Source organism: Salmo salar, chromosome 03, assembly GCF_965601325.2.
Source record: "Salmo salar chromosome 03, fSalSal1, whole genome shotgun sequence".
In the NCBI taxonomy this organism is placed as follows: Eukaryota; Metazoa; Chordata; class Actinopteri; order Salmoniformes; family Salmonidae; genus Salmo; species Salmo salar.
Window position 1 is genome coordinate 39,868,453 of NC_138293.1, and position 19,824 is coordinate 39,888,276.

General features: G+C 42.8%; 1 protein-coding gene across 3 annotated transcripts in view; it reads left to right on the forward strand.

Moving 5' to 3' along the window:
- The first annotated feature begins 1,195 nt into the window (after nt 1-1,195).
- LOC106600038 (receptor-type tyrosine-protein phosphatase S) overlaps nt 1,196-19,824 on the forward strand; it is a 97,615-nt gene continuing 78,986 nt past the window's right edge. For 2 of the 3 annotated variants that reach the window (XM_082973505.1, XM_082973506.1), the window contains exons 1-2: nt 1,213-1,578; nt 16,893-16,976. The gene's annotated coding sequence lies outside the window, so the exon portion shown is untranslated. Of the gene's footprint in view, nt 1,579-16,892; nt 16,977-19,824 lie in introns of all 3 variants that reach the window. The other variant, XM_082973507.1, reaches the window with a different exon arrangement.

Consider the following 19,824-nt stretch of genomic DNA (forward strand, 5'->3'; position numbering starts at 1 on the left):
TATGGCATTGGCAAGGGCTCCCCTAAACCCCTCTTCATCGAATTACCTTCTGCCCCTGACATTAAAGAGACTACATGGATAAATGATGGTTAGGTAAAGAGATAAACACAAATAAAGAATTGGTCTGGTGAAAGCAGATTATGCCTAGATGATGGTGAAAAGACAAGGTGTGTGTTAGTTGGGTTGATTCTGTGTCAGGGCATGCAGGTTTGAATATGTGTGTGTGCACCGCATCTCACTCATATCATGAACTGAAAGGTTGTGTGCGTGTTTGTATGCGTGTAAACAGCTAAAGTCGGGAAAGGTTTGCGCTCCCTGTAGATCTACATAAACAAGCCTGTATCGTATAATCTGTCGGGGAGGAATGGGATGCGTGGGCTAACGAGCAGCAGTAAATTCCGGTGTTTGGGTTTTTCATCTCTGGTTATTTGGACAAATCACAATTTCGCAGGTCTAAGCGTCTCTCGAATTTCGGAAGAGGAGGGGACATTCAGCCCATAATTTGCAAAGATAGAGAGGGTGGAGCTCCTCGTTCCGGTTCCAGATCCTCGATCTAGCATCTCTTGATCGCTTTTCTCAACAAGTATGGACCCAGAACTTAATCGATTACATGAGACTTTATTTCTGGGTTAACGCGATTCGCCTCCCTCACGAGCTTCAACATCCACCTGGTTCTCTGCATCTCCTCTGGCCCAGTGTCAAGACAAGACAACACTTATTCTCTTTTTTTTATGAAGGCAATATGTTTATAAGAGTGTTATATACTTGACTCTGAATATTCAATTCTATAAAAACACTTAGGCTACTCCTATGCATATTTTCATAGTTCAAAAGGACCTTCTTTTGTAACAAAAAAAGAAACGACCTGCAGACGATTTGCAGTGGATAGGTGAGTTGTTCTAATGAGACAGTTTGAATGCTACTCCAATGAATGTAGCCCTAATGATTCTTAAATTAAGTTCTGAATATCTCCCTTTTTCTTATTGTTAAATATACCTCATCTAGTCCATCATGACATGTAGAGCTCACTCTAACATACGAGTTACAGTAGACAGGCTACCTCAGCAACAGCAGCCATCTCTTTAGCACCAGTCAGCGGTCCACTGAGATGACAAAAAGGTTTGGGTGATGAGGGGATGCGGTTGCTATTGGAGATCTTGACTCCTTCACGTCATGATGGGAGGGAGGGGGAGCTCATCCGTGTGTGAGAGAGCGAACAGGGGAGAGAGGGGGAGAGGGAAAGGATATAGAGAGGGAGGGAGGAAGGGCATTGAGGAGGAAGACAGTGAGTATCAATTGACAACCAGCAGTGTCTAAAGCCGCGCGACCGGAGATGGTCCCCCCAAACACGGGCGCAGAATAGTGGTCCTGCAAGGCTTCTGAGGAAGCGAGAGGACAGCCGAGGACGCCGGCGATGCATGCGTTCACTGCCGAAAAATCTAACCTTTCAGAGGATCTCTCCTGTCAAATGGGATTATTATTTCTGTCGGGGGTTAAAGGGAAGCTGCCAGCTGCAAGTCCATGCACATTCATTTATCCGATCAAAAACAAGACGGAGCACTCACTTTCTCCATAAAGGTAAATATGAAATCGATAAAAAAAAAGGTTGTTTTGCCATATGCACGAGGGATTCATTTCCTTTATTTATTATTAAACACCGCGCCCTGATCGGTGTAGCTCGGTAGGCAGTTTGGCTGTCGTGTGCTCGGCTGCTGTTTACAGACTCAATTTTAAACATATGGGTCAATTCGGATAATTTCTCCTTCAAACAATAATAGTATGTTTTGTGTTGTTTTGGGTTACTTTAGACTTTGCATGCAACTGTTGAGCATGGGTTTTCTGGTTGAGAATAATATAATTTGCAGGTTGTCGTCGGTGGTACCAAGCCTTTTTGCCACCCAGCTTCTCTCCTGCGCCTCATTGTTCACCGGAGAGGCTTTATAAGGGACCCCTCGCTGGTTGGCGATATGTCGCCCCTTTGTTCCTCATCTGTTTGTTTTGACACCAGCCGGTGCTTTCGGCACGTCTGTCATCGTATATATTATTTATTTATTCTTAATAACCAATCGCGCCTATATTATGCTCGTTTTTTGTTGTTGTCCTTTATAGGCATATATCGAGCGTCAGTTCACCCAATTGCCATAAATCGGGCATGACATGACACCAGGTGGCGGGGCGGATAGCCTATTTAGATTACTCTACAGACTATTGGGTCGCTTCGCCTATTAGGCACCTGCTTCTCCCATTAGCATTGTTGGAAAAAAAAAACATTAAATATTCACAGATTTTTTTAAACACATGTTAATATGATGTGTTGACCCATTTAAAAATCCTATAAGGCCAGAAAAATGCGACCACACTTTCAGGAAGCATCTATGCTTCTGAAATATAATGCTGGCATCGATTTACCTTGACACATTTTCGCAGGGTGTGCTTGCATTGACAAAAACAAGCGCACCTTGAATACTTAAACTAACCACCATGCTTTTCTTGGTGCTTTAATTCCTTACAGACAGCGCAACCACCAGGCCTTCAGGCAGCAGTTTGGATAGATCCTATCATATCAAATCCAAGTTTAGGCTTAATTGTTTTTTCTTCCTTCCTTTCTCTTAAAACAGATGGTCTCTTCATCCCTGGAGGGGCATCATATGTAGGCTGGTGTTCATTCCGACCACTTTCCACATCTCTAATTGGTTCAAATTCACACCCATGCACCCATTCATATTCTGAATTAGATTTTCATTTTAAACTGATAGATGTTTACTAAATATTTATATCTGGCAAATGAGACAATATGACCAGCTATATTTAGGCTTTTTTTTCCCTCAATCATTTTTTCTCCATTTCCCTGTAAAGAGGTCAGACAGCAATACAGATACGTATTTTTACAGTTACAGTGAGGTTACATGTTAGAACTCTGTACTGCAATTCTAGTAGGAGCTTCCTCCCATGAACCATCTCTCCCAGATTGGTTTTTGGTGACTTTTTTATGGGTAGACAGATACAGCTGGTGAAACCAATGCCTCTGGGTAGGCCTAGGTCTTAGATTGGTTCTGAAGAACTTGGGTCTGGTTCTCGGTAGTCCTCAGTATAAAATATTCACCAATCCTGTGCAAGAAACCTGAGAAGCAACATGCTACATACCAAACAGATAGGATTGGATTTGCTGTAATCCATTTCCAATTTGAGTTTTCTCTCCATCACTTGGCTTCAATCTCTTTCACGTCATCAGCTCCATCAGAAACGCATCAAAATCATGTCAACGTTGAAGTGGTGAGTGAGCCCTGTGGAAAGTTGGATTTCAGGTCAGAGTGCACTTTCTGCTGCGGTGTCTCCACAGATCCTGGCAGGCGGCATTGATTTTAAACAGCTGTGCACACGCTTCTATTTCTATTCTTCCTCTCCATGTTGTGTCTTTAAGTCCTGTGGGCTGCTGCTGGTTAGTCAGAGGCCCATGTTCCTGGTTATCTGCAACCCCAGGCCTTGTGCATGTCAGGGGCACCAGCGTGATGGTGCGTGAGTCAAAAGACTATAATAAGATGTTACTTGTCTGTTAAACAGTTCATCCACAGTACCATCCAGACTCAGAGGAATCTTTTGTTGCATCTTTCAACATTGTAGCTCTTGGCCTATTACACTACCATTCAAAAGTTTTGGGGTCACTTAGAAATGTCCTTGTTTTTGAAAGAAAAACACATTTTTTTGGTCCATTAAAATAACATCAAATTGATCAGAAATAGAGTGTAGACATTGTTAATGTTGTAAATGACTATTGTAGCTGGAAACGGCATATTTTTAATGGACTGGCAGCTTCATTAAATAGTACCCGCAAAACACCAGTCTCAATGTCAACAGTGAAGAGGCGACTCCAGGATGCTGGCCTTCTAGGCAGAGTTCCTCTGTCCAGTGTCTGTGTTCTTTTGCCCATCTTAATCTTTTCTTTTTATTGGCCAGTCTGAGATATGGCTTTTTCTTTGTAACTCTGCCTAGAAGGCCACATCGCGGAGTCACCTCTTCACTGTTGATGTTGAGACTTGTGTTTTGCGGGTACTATTTAATGAAGCTGCCAGTTGAGGACTTGTGAGGTGTCTGTTTCTCAAACTAGACACTCTAATGTACTTACTTGTCCTCTTGCTCAGTTGTGCACCGGGGCCTCCCACTCCTCTTTCTATTCTGGTTAGAGCCAGTTTGCGCTGTTCTGTGAAGGGAGTAGTACACAGCGTTGTACGAGATCTTCAGTTTCTTGGCAATTTCTCGCATGGAATAGCCATCATTTCTCAGAACAAGAATAGACTGACGAGTTTCAGAAGAAAGTTCTTTGTTTCTGGCCATTTTGAGCCTGCAAACGAACCCACAAATGCTGATGCTCCAGATACTCAACTAGTCTAAAGAAGGACAGTTGTATTGCTTCTTTAATCATAACAACAGTTTTCAGCTGTGCTAACATAATTGCAAAATGGTTTTCTAATGATCAATTAGCCTTTACATTTTTTTTAACTTGGATTAGATAACACAACGTACCATTTGAACACAGGAGTGATGGTTGCTGATAATGGGCCTCTGTACGCCTATGTAGATATTCCATAAAGAAATCTGCCATTTCCAACTACTATAGTAATTTACATCATTAACAATTTCTTATCGGTATTTCCAATCAATTTGATGTTATTTTAATGGACCAAAAATTTGCTTTTCTTTCAAAAACAGGGACATTTCTAAGTGACCCCAAACCTTTGAACAGTAGTGTATATCACAATGACCACTGCCATGTGGGTTAATCCAACGGCACTGCAGTCAGTTCTCCTGTATATGGAGCAAATAGTTTGCAGGTTTGTTTCCAGTCAGATCCAGCGACCAGAATCTTAGACGTAGTTCATATGCTCAGAACCTCTATACTTCATCAAAAAATTGGGTTTTTAAGCACACCATACAATACTTTTTTAGTTTTTACACAGCTCTACAGGACCTCCTTGGTAGATTAGAAGAGAGGAGAGAAGAACAGAGGAGAGAATGAGAGTAGAGGAGTGTGGGTCTGGAGTGTACTGTGGATGAGTGAAAGCTGTGAGATGGATTGTGACTTGATTGATGCCCTTCACCAGACGAATCAGAGATTGTGATGTGTCAGCACAGATTAATAATGCACACTGCTTCGATATACCTCTCCTTTACCTCTCTATCCCATTTCTCTCTCTTTTATCTACCTTTCTCTCTCTGCTTTTTTCCTCTTTTTCCTCCTCTCCTCTCCACCCTGTCCTTTCATGTTCTTTCTTTCATGTTTTTCTCCTGTCTTCTCTCCTCTCCTGTTATTTTTCTCTCCCCTCTCTCTTTCTATCACTTCCACCTCCTCTCCTTTTTTCTCCTCCCACCCTCTCTTTTTCCTCTCTCCCCTTTCTCCCTCTCCCCTCCTTTCTACTATCTCTCCTCTTTCCCTATCTACTGTTACATTAGGATTTTTCATTTTGCAATATTCTTCCTATCAGATCTTTATTCTAGCTCTGTTGAAGAAGCAATGTATATGTTAATGTGTTGATTTGCAAGCCACTGTGAAACGCTCTAAAGTGGAAGTAGTGAAGTGGTTGCACTGAGGTGCTGTTGCTGCTGTGTCACCGAGTGACAGAAGTTATAAAGGGCAAGGAGATTGAGTGACAAGATGGCCGACATGATAGAAACTTGCAGACTGTCTCATCAGACGTGGAATGAAGGCTGTGGTTGGCAAGAATATTCTAGAACGTTGTAAAGAATGCTGATGAATTTGCCTGTTGTTTTGGGCAAGGATAGTTTTGGGAAAGAGAATAAGCTTCTTTGGTTTTGGGCTGTAGAACAAGGCTATTTCCGTTGTACAAAGAAAAGAAAATCCTCTTTCTGATTGAGAATCCCTTTTTGGCTCAAGAGTAAGGCTAGTAAACTCATTAATGTCTCCTGGATGGCTGCCGAGACCTAGAAGAAAATAGAAAATTAATCAGTATCCAGACAGTAATGACTTGTTTTGATGAAATCTGTCCATGTTAATGCTTTGACCTCAACTGTATCACTATCAGCTATGGATTATGGCTACTGCTGTCTACTATGGTCTGTCTGTACATGATTATTTTATATCCCTATCTGTGTGGGCTGGGCAGATTTCAAAGGTTATGACTCTATTTGCATAACATCACCTCTCACGACTCCAGGTCAGAAGGATGGAGACGATTTGGGTCCTGCAAGAGTGGTGGGGGAGTATATATAATTGTCATTTTTTGGGCCAGATATTGCGATTAGGAATTGATATTTTCAAACACGGGTGAAAATGTGGTAATTCCATCAGACATGGTTTAAACAAGTGTCAGGGTAGAGAACATCACCTCTAAAATGAGATCTTAAGAATGAATAAAAACTGTGCTAACTGAATACAAAACCAATTTAAAAAAATATTTTCCAACATTGTTATAGGCTACAATGATACTATATAGGCTTATTACAACTACATATTATTAAACATACATGTTTTACATTATCATCAAAATATACTATGCTATAAGCACTTATTAAATAGTTAATGAACAACATTGAGTTCCTATTTCCTATTTTACCATTATGAGTTCTTAAGTTTTACATTATCATCAAAATATACTATGCTATAAGCACTTATTCAATTGTTAATGAACAACATTGAGTTCCTATTTCCTATTTTACTATTATGAGTTCTTAAATAACCTAAGTTAATTATTTATTCAGGCAGCCATAAGCTACAGATGGAATAGGAAGCTTATGATTGTGTAATTATGTATACACTCACCAACAAGTTTATTAGGTACACCCATCTACTACTGGGTTGGACCCCCCTTTACCTCCAGAACAGCCTGAATTCTTTGGGGCAAGGATTCTACAAGTTTGAAACGTTCCACGGGGATGTTGGACCATGCTGACGGAATGGCATCATGCAGTTGCTGCAGATTCGATGGCGGTACACCACCGCCACCAGCCTGTACCGTTGACACCAGGCAGGATGGGTCCATGGACTCATGCTGCTTACGCCAAATCCTGACTCTATCATCAGCATGACGCAACAGGAACCGGATTCGTCGGACCAGGCGATGCTTTTCCACTCCTTAATTGTCCAGTGTTGGTGATCTCGTGCCCACTGGAGCCCCTTCCTCTTGATTTTAGCTGTTAGGTGTGAACCCATTGTGGTTGTCTGCAGCAATAGCCCATCCGTGATAAGGACCAACGATGTTTGAGTTCCCGAGATGCTGTTGTACTACACTGTTGTACTCCATCATTATTTTTCTGTTTGCCACCCCCATGTTAGCTTTCACGATTCTTGCCATTCTCCTTCGACCTCTCTCATCAACAAATTGTTTTCGCCCACGGGGCTGAGACTGGATTAGATTTTTGTTTGTCGCACCACTCTTGAGAAACCCTAGACACTGTCGTGCCCAGGAGGACGGACGTTTCTGAGAGACTGGATCCGGTGTGCCTGGCACCGGCGATCATACCACGCTCAAAGTCGCTTAGGTCACTCAAACAGTAATTGAATACCTCGATGTCTGCCTGCCTGCTTTATGTATGTGATTCACTGTATGTAGGAGTATTCAATTTTTGTGAACCATTTTAATGTATCATAAAAAGACAGTATTATAACCATTATTCAGTCTGATGGTAGTTGGTATGCACCAGGCTGGCTGAGATGTCTGGCTGAGGTTGGCAGAGATGTCTGGCCGTTGTGAGGACGGGGGCGATTTGTCAGTCTGTTATCTTTGGCAGCTCTTTAATTTGTCACAGACACACACACACTTGCCCACAAGTGCGCACGGACACTGCACACGCACAGCCGCAAGGACACACACACACTAACAACAGAGAGCACGGACATGCACGCAACGCACACATGCACACACACACGTATAAACACTCTCTCAGTCTCCCTCTCACTGACAGACAGGACAGAACAATCGAGCGCAATGTTTGTTTTTATACGTCATTACTTTGGCTTTCAATTCGATTCACATCTTTTTTGTCTCTCAAGGCAAACCTCATTTTGGCGTCACAAATCTCTCATCTCCATCAGGAACCAATGCAATGAATGGCTCGTTACCAGTAGAATTGCTCAAGATGGGTGCATGACACAGGAGGTTGGTGGCACCTTAATTGGGGAGAACGGGCTCGTGGGAATGGCTGGAGCGGAATGAGCGGGGAGGGTATCAAATACATCAAACACATGGTATTTAAATATAATCATACACTTTAATGCACCTCTAATGAGTATTTCAGTAGTTTTTTTCCCCTGAGGTTAAAATGATGTTAGTCTGGGTGCCAGTCTGCTCCTGCTCTCATGTTTGCCTTGACAATGACAGCAATGGAGTTGGCAAGTGCACAAACAGATCTGGGACCAGGCGACAATGACATCAGTGTGGTTCTTAATTTATGCGAGGCCATGTAGCCAGCAGCGCCAGGGATAATTAGATCTCAGAGGAGAGGATAGGGATCATGTGACCAGGCCTAGCCAGGTGTCGCCATGACAGTGTATGTCGCCATGACAGTGTGTGTACTCAGGAGGGACGGAGCTGGGTAAACGTACAAATGTTATACCAAGGAATTAATACACAGAATATCGATGACAGAGGTTTTACAATTAGAATAATAAATCTAGCCTGCATGATCTGGACAGCAGAGGCCAAACGCACTAATGAATGAAGTAGGCTCTGCCTACACATTGCAAATAAAGGAAAGGGGGATACCTAGTCAGTTGCACAACTGAATGCATTCAACCGAAATGTGTCTTCCGCATTTAACCCAACCCCTCTGAATCAGAGAGGTGTGGGGGGCTGTCTTAACTGACGTCATCAGCGCCCGGGGAGCAGTTGTTGATGTTGGGGGCTAACTACGTTTCTCAAGGGCAGAACGGCAGATTTTTCAACTTTGGAGGCTCGGGGATTCGAACCAGTGACTTTTCGGTTATTGCAGTGCCTATCTGAGAAATAGTCCTCATCTTCCTGAAAAGCTTGAGATGTGTCTTGATAATGACATGAAAGTGAGTGAAGATGATGAAGGCCGTCTCTGTTGTCAGGGAGCTTCTATTGTTCTTTCTTCCATCTCTTCTCTCCTCCTCCAGAAGCTACTTCACTAATTGCCTGCTGTTGCTCCCGTCAGAAGCATCTCAGGTTTCACTGTGTGGCTCGCTTGATGGGTTTTTAATCGTTCATTTGCTCAGGAATGAGGGGAGGCCTGCTTCACAAATGGCACCCTATTCCCTATATAATGCACTACTTTTGACATTTTGACTATGGCCCATAGAGCTTTGGTCAACAGTAGTGCACTACATAGGCAATAGGTTGCCATTTGGGATGTAGACGAGAGCTCTGAGAAGTGTGGCGGCCGCTCAGCTCAGCCTGGACATCTCATTAACTCCCCTGAGAGACACGACAGACAGGCAGAACAGAACAGGACTGACTGAGCCTCTACTGTAAAACCAAAATGGAGGGTGCGGGCGGGAGGGAGGCAGTGATAGAGAGAGGGACAGAGACAGAGAGAGACAGGGCCCGGCGCCATCTTGGTTATTAAAAACATGGAGGGAGAGAGATAGAGGGTTCGTCACTAGTTACCACAGCCACAAAGTCGTAAGCCCTGCCTATTTCAACCATTTATCTTCTTAAAATGTGATTTTAAACCTAACATTAACCCTGACCTTGACCACACTGCCAACCTTATGCCTAACCCTAACCTTAAATTACATTTTAGTTTTCACGAATTTCTACGACATAGCCATTTGACTTTGTGGCTGTGGTAACTGGTGGAAACCAGAGAGAGGGAGGGATGTGTGGGGGGTGGCTTGATAGATGGATACATCTATTTTCACAAACATACCAGAATATTGCATAAACATGCTATTAAAATAGACTAGTGAAAAATAGTGTATCTGATCACTTTTACTCATTGAATCAGTAGAAGTACTGTCAAACAGATCATCATCCGCATGAACTGCATGTAGCCAGTCGTATCCAGAATAGGGTATGTAGTACATACTGTACTCTACTTAACTTCTATGGGCTAGGTGGGATGTTTGCGTCCCACCCTAGTCAACAGCCAGTGGAATCGCGTGGCGCGAAGTACAAATACCTAAAAAATGCTATAACTTCAATTTCTCAAACATATGACTATTTTACACCATTTGAAAGACAAGACTCTCGTTAATCTAACAACATTGTCCGATTTCAAAAAGGCTTTACAGCAAAAGCAAAACCATAGATTATGTCAGGAGAGTACCCTGCCAAAAATAATCGCACAGCCATTTTCAAAGCAAGCATATATGTCACAAAAACCAAAACCACAGCTAAATGAAGCACTAACCTTTGATGATCTTCATCAGATGACACTCCTAGGACATTGTGTTATACAATACATGCATGTTTTGTTCAATCAAGTTCATATTTATATCAAAAACCAGCTTTTTACATTAGCATGTGATGTTCAGAACTAGCATACCCACCGAAAACTTCCGGTGAATTTACTAAATTACTCATGATAAACGTTGACAAAATACATTACAATTATTTTATGCAAACGCTATGTCAGATTTTAAAATAGCTTTTCGGCGAAAGCACATTTTGCAATATTCTGAGTACATAGCTCGGCCATCACAGGCTAGCTAATTTGACACCCACCAAGTTTGGGGCTCACTAAACTCGGAATTACTATTAGAAAAATTGGATTACCTTTGCTGTTCTTCATCAGAATGCACTCCCAGGACTTCTACTTCAACAACAAATGTTGTTTTGGTTCCAAATAATCCATAGTTATATCCAAATACCTCCGTTTTGTTCGTGCGTTCAGGTCACTATCCAAAGGGTAACGCATTTCGTGACAAAAAAAATCTAAATATTCCATTACCGTACTTAGAAGCATGTCAAACGCTGTTTAAAATCAATTTTTATGCTATTTTTCTCATAAAATAGCGATAATATTCCAACCGGGCAACGTTGTATTCATTCAAAGGCTGAAAGAAAAAAAATGGAGAAGTCTCGTGAACGCGCATCTCAGTCTCACTGTCCCCAGGCTGACCACTTACAAACTCTGCTGCTGTACTTTGCCCAGAGACAGCAGACACTCCATTCCACTTTCTGGTGGCTTTAGAGAGCCAATGGAAGCCTTAGAAAATGTCACGTTACAGCACAGATGCTATATTTTCGATAGAGATGCAACAGAAGGACAACAAATTGTCAGACAGGGCACTTCCTGTATGGAATCTTCTCAGGTTTTGGCCTGCCATATGAGTTCTGTTATACTCACAGACACCATTCAAACAGTTTTAGAAACTTTAGAGTGTTTTCTATCCAAATCTACTAATTATATGCATATTCTTGTTTCTGGGCAAGAGTAGTTACCAGTTTAAATCGGGTACGTTTTTTTATCCGGCTGTGCAAATACTGCCCCCTAGACCCAACAGGTTAATGGTGCTCCGTGTACTGTGCTGCCTCCAGCATGGATCAAGGTTTCTGGCAGTAGGAATACTGCATAATAAATGATAATCTGCATGCGTTGCATGTAGCTAGATATGCAGAACATACAGTAGGTACTGTAGCTACTGCACCCAGCTTGTATGGAGGTATCTGGCAGGCTCCGATATGGTAATTGACCCATGAGCTGACAAGGTCTCAGCCATCAGGCTGCTTAATGAGCCAATGAACAGACAGAGTTAGACAGACCAAGGGCCTGTTTTAGTGATAGAGATAGCAGGGATGTGGAGGTTGACAGGACTAAAGTGTGTCTCTGGTTGTCGGTGGTGGAGATTTGCCTGTTTCTCTCTGTTAAAGCTGTTTATCCCCCAAGAAAGTGATGTTTAGTCATAGGAATTTGCATAATCTCTCTCTGTTGGTGAGAGTGTGTTTTAGTGTGGGTGTGTGTGTTCGGTTTGTGTGTATGGATACGCCTATGTGTGAATGTGAATGTTGTGATAATGATTATTGTTCATGCACAGCTGTATATGATTAGAAACTTGTCTTTACAATTATGATAACATTTCAGGTCCATTTCCGTTAAGCATGTTGAAAACAGAAATGGTACCCGAACCTTTTTCCGGTGTGGCCCAGCTAAAACTAATGGGAGTTTTTGGCCACCCACTTCGCCAACAGCAGTGTGTATATACTGTATATATATACAGTGGCTTGCGAAAGTATTCACTCCCCTTCATATTTTTCCTATTTTGTTCGTCTTACAACCTGGAATTAAAATAGATTTGGGGGGGATCTGTATCATTTCATTTACACAACGTGCCTACCACTTTGAAGATGCAAAATAAATGTTTTTGTGAAACAAACAAGAAATAAGACAAAAAAACTGAAAACTTGAGCGTGCATAACTATTCACCCCCCAAAGCCAATACTTTGTAGAGGAATTACAGCTGCAAGTCTCTAGGGGTATGTCTCTATAAGCTTGGCACATCTAGCCACTGGGATTTTTGCCCATTCTTCAAGGAAAAACTGCTCCAGCTCCTTCAAGTTGGACGGGTTCCACTGGTGTACAGCAATCTTTAAGTCATACCACAGATTCTCAATTGGATTGAGGTCTGGGCTTTGACTAGGCCATTCCAAGACATTTAAATGTTTCCCCTTAAACCACTCAAGTGTTGCTTTAGCAGTATGCTTAGGGCCATTGTCCCGCTGGAAGGTGAACATCCATCCCAAGTTGGATGGGTTCAAGTTGGATGGGTTCTCAAATCTCTCGAAGACTAAAACAGGTTTTCTCAAGAATTTCCCTGTATTTAGCACAATCCATCATTCCTTCAATTCTGACCAGTTTCCCAGGCCCTGTCTATGAAAAACATAACCACAGCATGATGCTGCCACCACCATGCTTCACTGTGGGGATGATGAGTGGTGTTGGGTTTGCGCCAGACATAGCGTTTTCCTTGATGGCTAAAAAGCTACATTTTTGTCTCATCTGACCAGAGTACCTTCTTCCAAATGTTTGGGGAGTCTCCCACATGCCTTTTGGTGAACACCAAACGTGTTTGCTTATTTTTTTCTTTAAGCAATAGCTTTTTTCTGGCTACTCTTCCATAAAGCCCAGCTCTGTGGAGTGTACAGCTTAGTGGTCCTATGGACAGATACTCCAATCTCCGCTGTGGAGCTTTGGAGCTCCTTCAGGGTTATCTTTGGTCTCTTTGTTGCCTCTCTGATTAATGCCCTCTTTGCCTGGTCCATGAGTTTTGGTGGGCGGCCCTCTCTTGGCAGGTTTGTTGTGGTGCCATATCCTTTACATTTTTTGATAATGGATTTAATGGCGCTCCATGGGATGTTCAAAGTTTTGGATATTTTTTTATAACCCAACCCTGATCTGTACTTCTCCACAACTTTTTCCCTGACCTGTTTGGAGAGCTCCTTGGTCTTCATGGTACCACTTGCTTGATGGTGCCCCTTGCTTAGTGGTGTTGCAGACTCTGGGGCCTTTCAGAACAGGTGTATATATACTGAGATCATGTGACAGATCATGTGACATTTAGATTGCAAACAGGTGGACTTTATTTAACAAATTAGGTGACTTCTGAAGGTAATTTGGGCGCACCAGATCTTATTTAGAGGCTTCATAGCAAAGGGAATACATATGCACGCACCACTTTTCCGTTTTTTATTTATTTTTTAGAATTTTTTCATTTCACTTCACCAATTTGGACTATTTTGTTTAAGTCCATTACATGAAATCCAATTAAAAATCATTTTAAATGACAGGTTGTAATGCTACAAAATAGGAAAAAGGCCAAGTGGGATGAATACTTTTGCGAGGCACTGTATATATATATATTTTTTTATTTTTTTAACCAAGGACCGACTAACCCCGTTGTGAGCCTTGACCTAAAAGTCACCAGCAGCTAACCTCTATCTGGGATCATTTTGAGTACAATAACTTATCTCATTCATTCTAAAATCTCTCCTCCTAACAGCATATCATCTTCCCTCTTCACTGTGATGTTAACAGGTTAAAAAGGGATAATCTGGGATTGACCAAACCTAGGTTACCATGGTAACAGACATCACAAGGTCACCATCATATTCTGGACCAATCCGTTTGATTGGAAAGTCATATTTATCCAATCTGCATTATATGCTACAGTCTACCATAAGGCCACCACTTCAATTGAACAGCCATATTGTGGTTTTTGCCTTTTCTGCATATAAGGCCTGGTTGTGTGTGAATAAATGGTTTCCCTTCCGCTCTTGTAATCCGGCCTATATGTACTTTAATACCATTTGGTGCTAAGTTTTCCTGCCAGTCCATCTGTTAGCTTCATTCTGAGGGCACACACGGTCAATGAGCAGTTGTCACCCGTTCTTCTGTGTCCCCTTTTAGCTGAGTAGGCTTACAGTACAGTACAGTACAGTACAGTACAGTACAGTACAGTACAGTACAGTACAGTACAGTACAGTACAGTACAGTACAGTACACCAATCCTTCGGAGGTATTGTGACCAGTGACCACATCGCTGCACTAAGCACTTGACTACACCACCAACACAAATCAGGTTAAACCCTTTGGTGGGTTTGTGTGGGATGTTTGGGTCTGATATGGATAAGGTCCCTGGTTCGAGTCCCTCTTCCACTGGGCAGTAAGAGGAGGCATGTACAGGTACTATGAGTATACCTTGAGAATGCAGCCAAGAGAGTACAGTTTGTACAGTTTTTGACAACACAGCTAGAGCCACTGCTGAGCTCAGCCTCAGCCTCAGGCAAGGAGGTCTAAAAGGCTCCTATTATGGTGACTTAAGTGGTTGACAGGAAATCGAATTCTGAAATTGGTTGAAGAAAAACGAGGCGTATAGCATACACGCGTGCACGCACACATGCACGCACACATACACGCACACAAAGTCACTCAGGAAGCATAACACACAGTCGTTCTAAGCCCTACAATGCCCATTCCGCCTCACCAAACCCCAGGGAGGGATGATCACTAAATGCATCATCCACCACAAGCCAAGCTTTAGTTCCCTACGGTTGTGAGGGAACTTGTTTTTTTCCCCCATATTCATTCTCGGAAGTATGATTTGAGGATCACTCATCCTGGCTCGTAGCTTAACATGAGTAAATGGGGTAATCTCTTGACGGCTTCTGGTTCCGAATGTTTGAGGTTGATAACGTTCCTTGTTCCCAAACATTCCTTCCTGTAGGAACTGGCATTAGTTCGCCGAACTAATATGTTATTGCCAGTGGGAATAGCTAATACTTCGGATTTCTGAACACTGCTATATAACTCAGTGGGAAGGAACGTTAATATAGATGGTTTGTTCAGGCACCCTGGTCTGTAGCTCCATTGATATGCAGCAAAGTGAACAGTGCTTGTACTAGGAGACTGACGGTTATGTCGTTTTGTCAGGAAGGGCTTGGATGACTGGTGAAGTGGGGATCACAGGAACATAAAGACAGCAGCTCTCCTGCTAAAAACGTAACCGAGGCTGATGCAGCAGCACCCGCCTGCCGTAAGCCGTGCCTCATCCTGCGCCACTCTCATCCCTGGCTCCTCCTCTCTCTGTGTGTTTGTGTGTGTGTGTGTGTGTTAGGGAGAGAGAAAGTGAATGTTGTGCTTTGCTCTGTGCATTGAGTGTGTCAGGGAGTGTGTGTGTGGTGTGGGTGTGTGTGCGTGCCTGCTTGCGTGCATGGGTGTGTTAGTGTGTGTGTGTATGTGTGTCTGTATGTGTGTGTATCCTAATGTGCCTGCATGCATGTGTGTGTGTGTGTGTGTGTGTGTGTGTGTGTGTGTGTGTGTGTGTGTGTGTGTGTGTGTGTGTGTGTGTGTCTGTGTGTGTGTCTGTGTGTCTGTGTGTCTGTGTGTGTGTGTGTGTGTGCATGCATGAATGACTGTCTCTTTGCCAACAGGGTCTTGGGTCATGTAGATCGTGCTGCTCCAACAGCCTGCTCCACCACCACAGGAGCTTCTGTAGCCCACAAATACACATTTCCTGTGCTAAATTGATTTGTATTGTATGGAACTATACATGTGTGTATATGAATAGTTTCACAATATGTGGTCTGTAAACAAACTACAATATGAAATCTCTAATGAAAGCGAAGCACCCTCCAACAGTGTGTGTGTGCATGCGTACTACTGTATGTGTGGTTTTGTGTATCCTTATATTCTGTCACTAAACTCAGCAATCTGTTCAACTGTATCGGTCTAAAGAGACTATCCTGTAGCTATTAACTGCTGTTGCTAGCAATCTCCCAGCTACTGATGGGCTGTAAACCTACCCAAGGAAACAGATCCTGCCTGTGATCTCAGATCTCACTGGCTGCTTTGTTGTCATGGAGACAGGGCCCGTAGAGGCTGCCTCAGCCCGACTGTGGTGAAAAGCATGCTGGGTAAGAGGGAGGGGGAGGTGATAAAAACAAAACATGTTATCTCACCCACAGTGGAACGGGAAAGGGTTGTTTTCCTCAGTTCAATGTGTTGATGCTTAGAATCATAATAGAGTAATTTCCCTTGATTTGCTCTTTAGATTCCCCATGAGGTATACTCCATGTCTGGCAAACTGAAGATAACTTAACCCTAACCGGGGTGGGGCTCAAACAAAGGATGTATGTGTCTTTCTCTGTGTGAGTGTGTCTGTCTGTCTGTCTGTCTGTCTGTCTGTCTGTCTGTCTGTCTGTCTGTCTGTCTGTCTGTCTGTCTGTCTGTCTGTCTGTCTGTCTGTCTGTCTGTCTGTCTGTCTGTCTGTCTGTCTGTCTGTCTGTCTGTCTGCCTGTCTGTCTGTCTGGGTGTGTGTGTGGGGGGGGGATGTGTGTGTGTGTCTCTGTGTGTGCGTGTGTTCGTGCGTGCATGAATGTGTCTGTGAGTCTGTCTGACTGTCTGTGTGTGTGTCGTTGTGAAGTCACAAATACCCGCAGGTCATGTTGACTCATTCCCTCCTTCCTGTGTTGTTGCAGGTCCGCTGGATGGTCACACTGAGGATTCCACAGAGCAGGCCATGATGCCTCAGCCTCAGTCAGGGCTGTAGAAAACACACAGAGGTAAGGACACACATACAGTCGTGGCCAAAGGTTTTGAGAATTACACAAATATTAATTTTCACAAAGTCTGCTGCCTCAGTTTGTATGATGGCAATTTGCACATACTCCAGAATGTTATGAAGAGTGATCAGATGAGTCCCTCTTTTCCATGCAAATGAACTGAATCCCCCCAAAAAAACATTTCCACTGCATTTCAGCCCTGCCACAATAGGACCGGCTGACATCATGTCAGTGATTCTCTTGTTAACACAGGTGTGAGTGTTGACGAGGACAAGGCTGGAGATCACTCTGATTGAGTACGAATAACAGACTGGAAGCTTCAAAAGGAGGGTGGTGCTTGGAATCATTGTTCTTCCTCTGTCAATCATGGTTACCTGCAAGGAAACATGTGCCGTCATCATTGCTTTGCACAAAAAGGGCTTCACTGGCAAGGATATTGCTGCCAGTAAGATTGCACCTAAATCAACCATTTATCGGATCATCAAGAACTTCAAGGAGAGCGGTTCAATTGTTCTGAAGAAGGGTTCAGGGCGCCCAAGAAAGCCCAGCAAGCGCCAGGACCGTCTCCTAAAGTTGTTTCAGCTGCGGGATCACCATTACAGAGCTTGCTCAGGAACTATTGGTCAATCCTCAAGAGGCAGGTGGATAAACAAAACCCCACAAATTCTGACAAACTCCAAGCATTGATTATGCACGAATGGGCTGCCATCAGTCAGGATGTGGCCCAGAAGTTAATTGACAGCATGTCAGGGCGGATTGCAGAGGTCTTGAAAAAGAAGTGTCAACACTGCAAATATTGACTCTTTGCATCAACTTCATGTAATTGTCAATAAAATTATATGAAATGCTTGTAATTATACTTCAGTATTCCATAGTAACATCTGACAAAAATATCTAAAGACATTGAAGCAGCAAACTTTGTGAAAATTAATATTTGTGTCATTTTCAAAACTTTTGGCCACGACTGTACACATGCAGACACGAGTGTGCACAAACACTAATGATGGGGGGAAAAAATCGATACAATTACATATCGGGATATTATTTTTGACGATATATCATATCGTATTGACAATTTCGCAATATAATTCATGCAATAATTAATGCAATATAACTCTTTCATAGCTTGTTCTCCTGTTTATTTTCAAATTGGGAGCCCATTTCTTTTCAGAATTTTTATTTCCGTGAATTGATCAAACATGGCTTTGTCTTGTCCCTCTGCAGTAGACAGACTGTATATACTGAACAAAAATATGACCACAGCATGCAATAATTTAATTTATTTTACTGAGTTACAGTTCATATATGGAAATAAGTCAATTGAAAAAAATTAATTAGGCCCTAATCTATGGATTTCACATGACTGGGCAGGGGCCCACCCACTTGGGAGCCAGGCCCACTCACTGTCCAGGCCCAGCCAATCAAAATTAGTTTTCCCTCACAAAACAGCTTTATTACAGACAGAAATACTCCTCAGTTTCTGGGTGACTGGTGACTGGTCTCAGACAATCCTGCAGGTGAAGAAGCCGGATGTGAAGGTGCTACGGTTGTGAGGCCGGTTGGACATACTGCCAAAAGCGACGTTGGAGGCGGCTTATGGTAGAGAAATGAACATTAAATTCTCTGGCTCTTGTGGACATGCCAATTTCTCTTGTGGGGATGCCAATTGCACGCTCCCTCAAAAAAAAAGAGACATCTGTGGCATTGTGTTGTGTGACAAAACTGCCCATTTTAGAGTGGCCGTTTATTGTCCTCAGCACAAGGTGCACCTGTGTAATGATCATGCTGTTTAGTCAGCTTCTTGATATGCCACATCTTTCAGGTGGATGGATTATCTTAGCAAAGGACAAATGCTCACTAACAGGGATGTAAACAAATGGTCATGGTCTGATAGTCTTTAGGTACCTTTTGGCAAACTCTAAGCGGGCTGTCATGTGCCTTTTACTCAGGAGTGGCTTCCATCTGGCCACTCTATCATAAACGCCTGATTGGTGGAGTGCTGCAGTGATGGTTGTCCTTCTGGGAGGTTCTCCCATCTCCACAGAGGAACTCTAGAGCTCTGTCACAGTGACCATCTGGTGCTTGGTCACCTCCCTGGCCAAGACCGTTCTCTCCCAATTGCTCAGTTTGGCCGGGCTGCAAGCTCTAGGAAGAGTCTTGGGGGTTCCAAGCTTCTTCCATTTAAGAATTATAGAGGCCACTGTGTTCTTGGGGACCTTCATAGCGGCAGAAATTATTTGGTACCTTTCCCCAGATCTACGGACATTTCCTTCGACCTCATGGCTTGGTTTTTGACATGCACTTTCAACTGTGGGACCATATATAGACAGGTGTGTGCCTTTCCAAATCATGTCCAATCAATTGAATTTACCACAGGTAGACTCCAGTCAAGTTGTAGATACATCTCAAGTATGATCAATGGAAACAGGATGCACCTGAGCTGAATTTCGAGTCTCATAGCAAAGGGTCTGAATACTTATGTAAATTAGGTATTTATGTTTTTTATTTTGAATACATTAGTAAAATGTTCTAAAAACCTGTTTTTTCGCTTTGTCTTTATGGAGTATTGTGTGTAAATTGCTGAGTTTTTTAAATATATTTAATCCATTTTAGAATAAGGCTGTCATGTTACAAAATGCAGAATAAGGGAAGGGGTCTGAATACTTTCCAAATGCAATGTATATGGCCCTGCTCCAAACACCCTCTAGATGTGATGTATGCTATAGTATATGCTCTCTGTAGGTACAGTACAGTAAGGGACGTATGCCAAGGGTGAACATAAGAACCCAGAGGCAAATCTGACATTGTTTCCCAGCCAACAGGGTCAATGCCGTGGTAGTAGAGATGA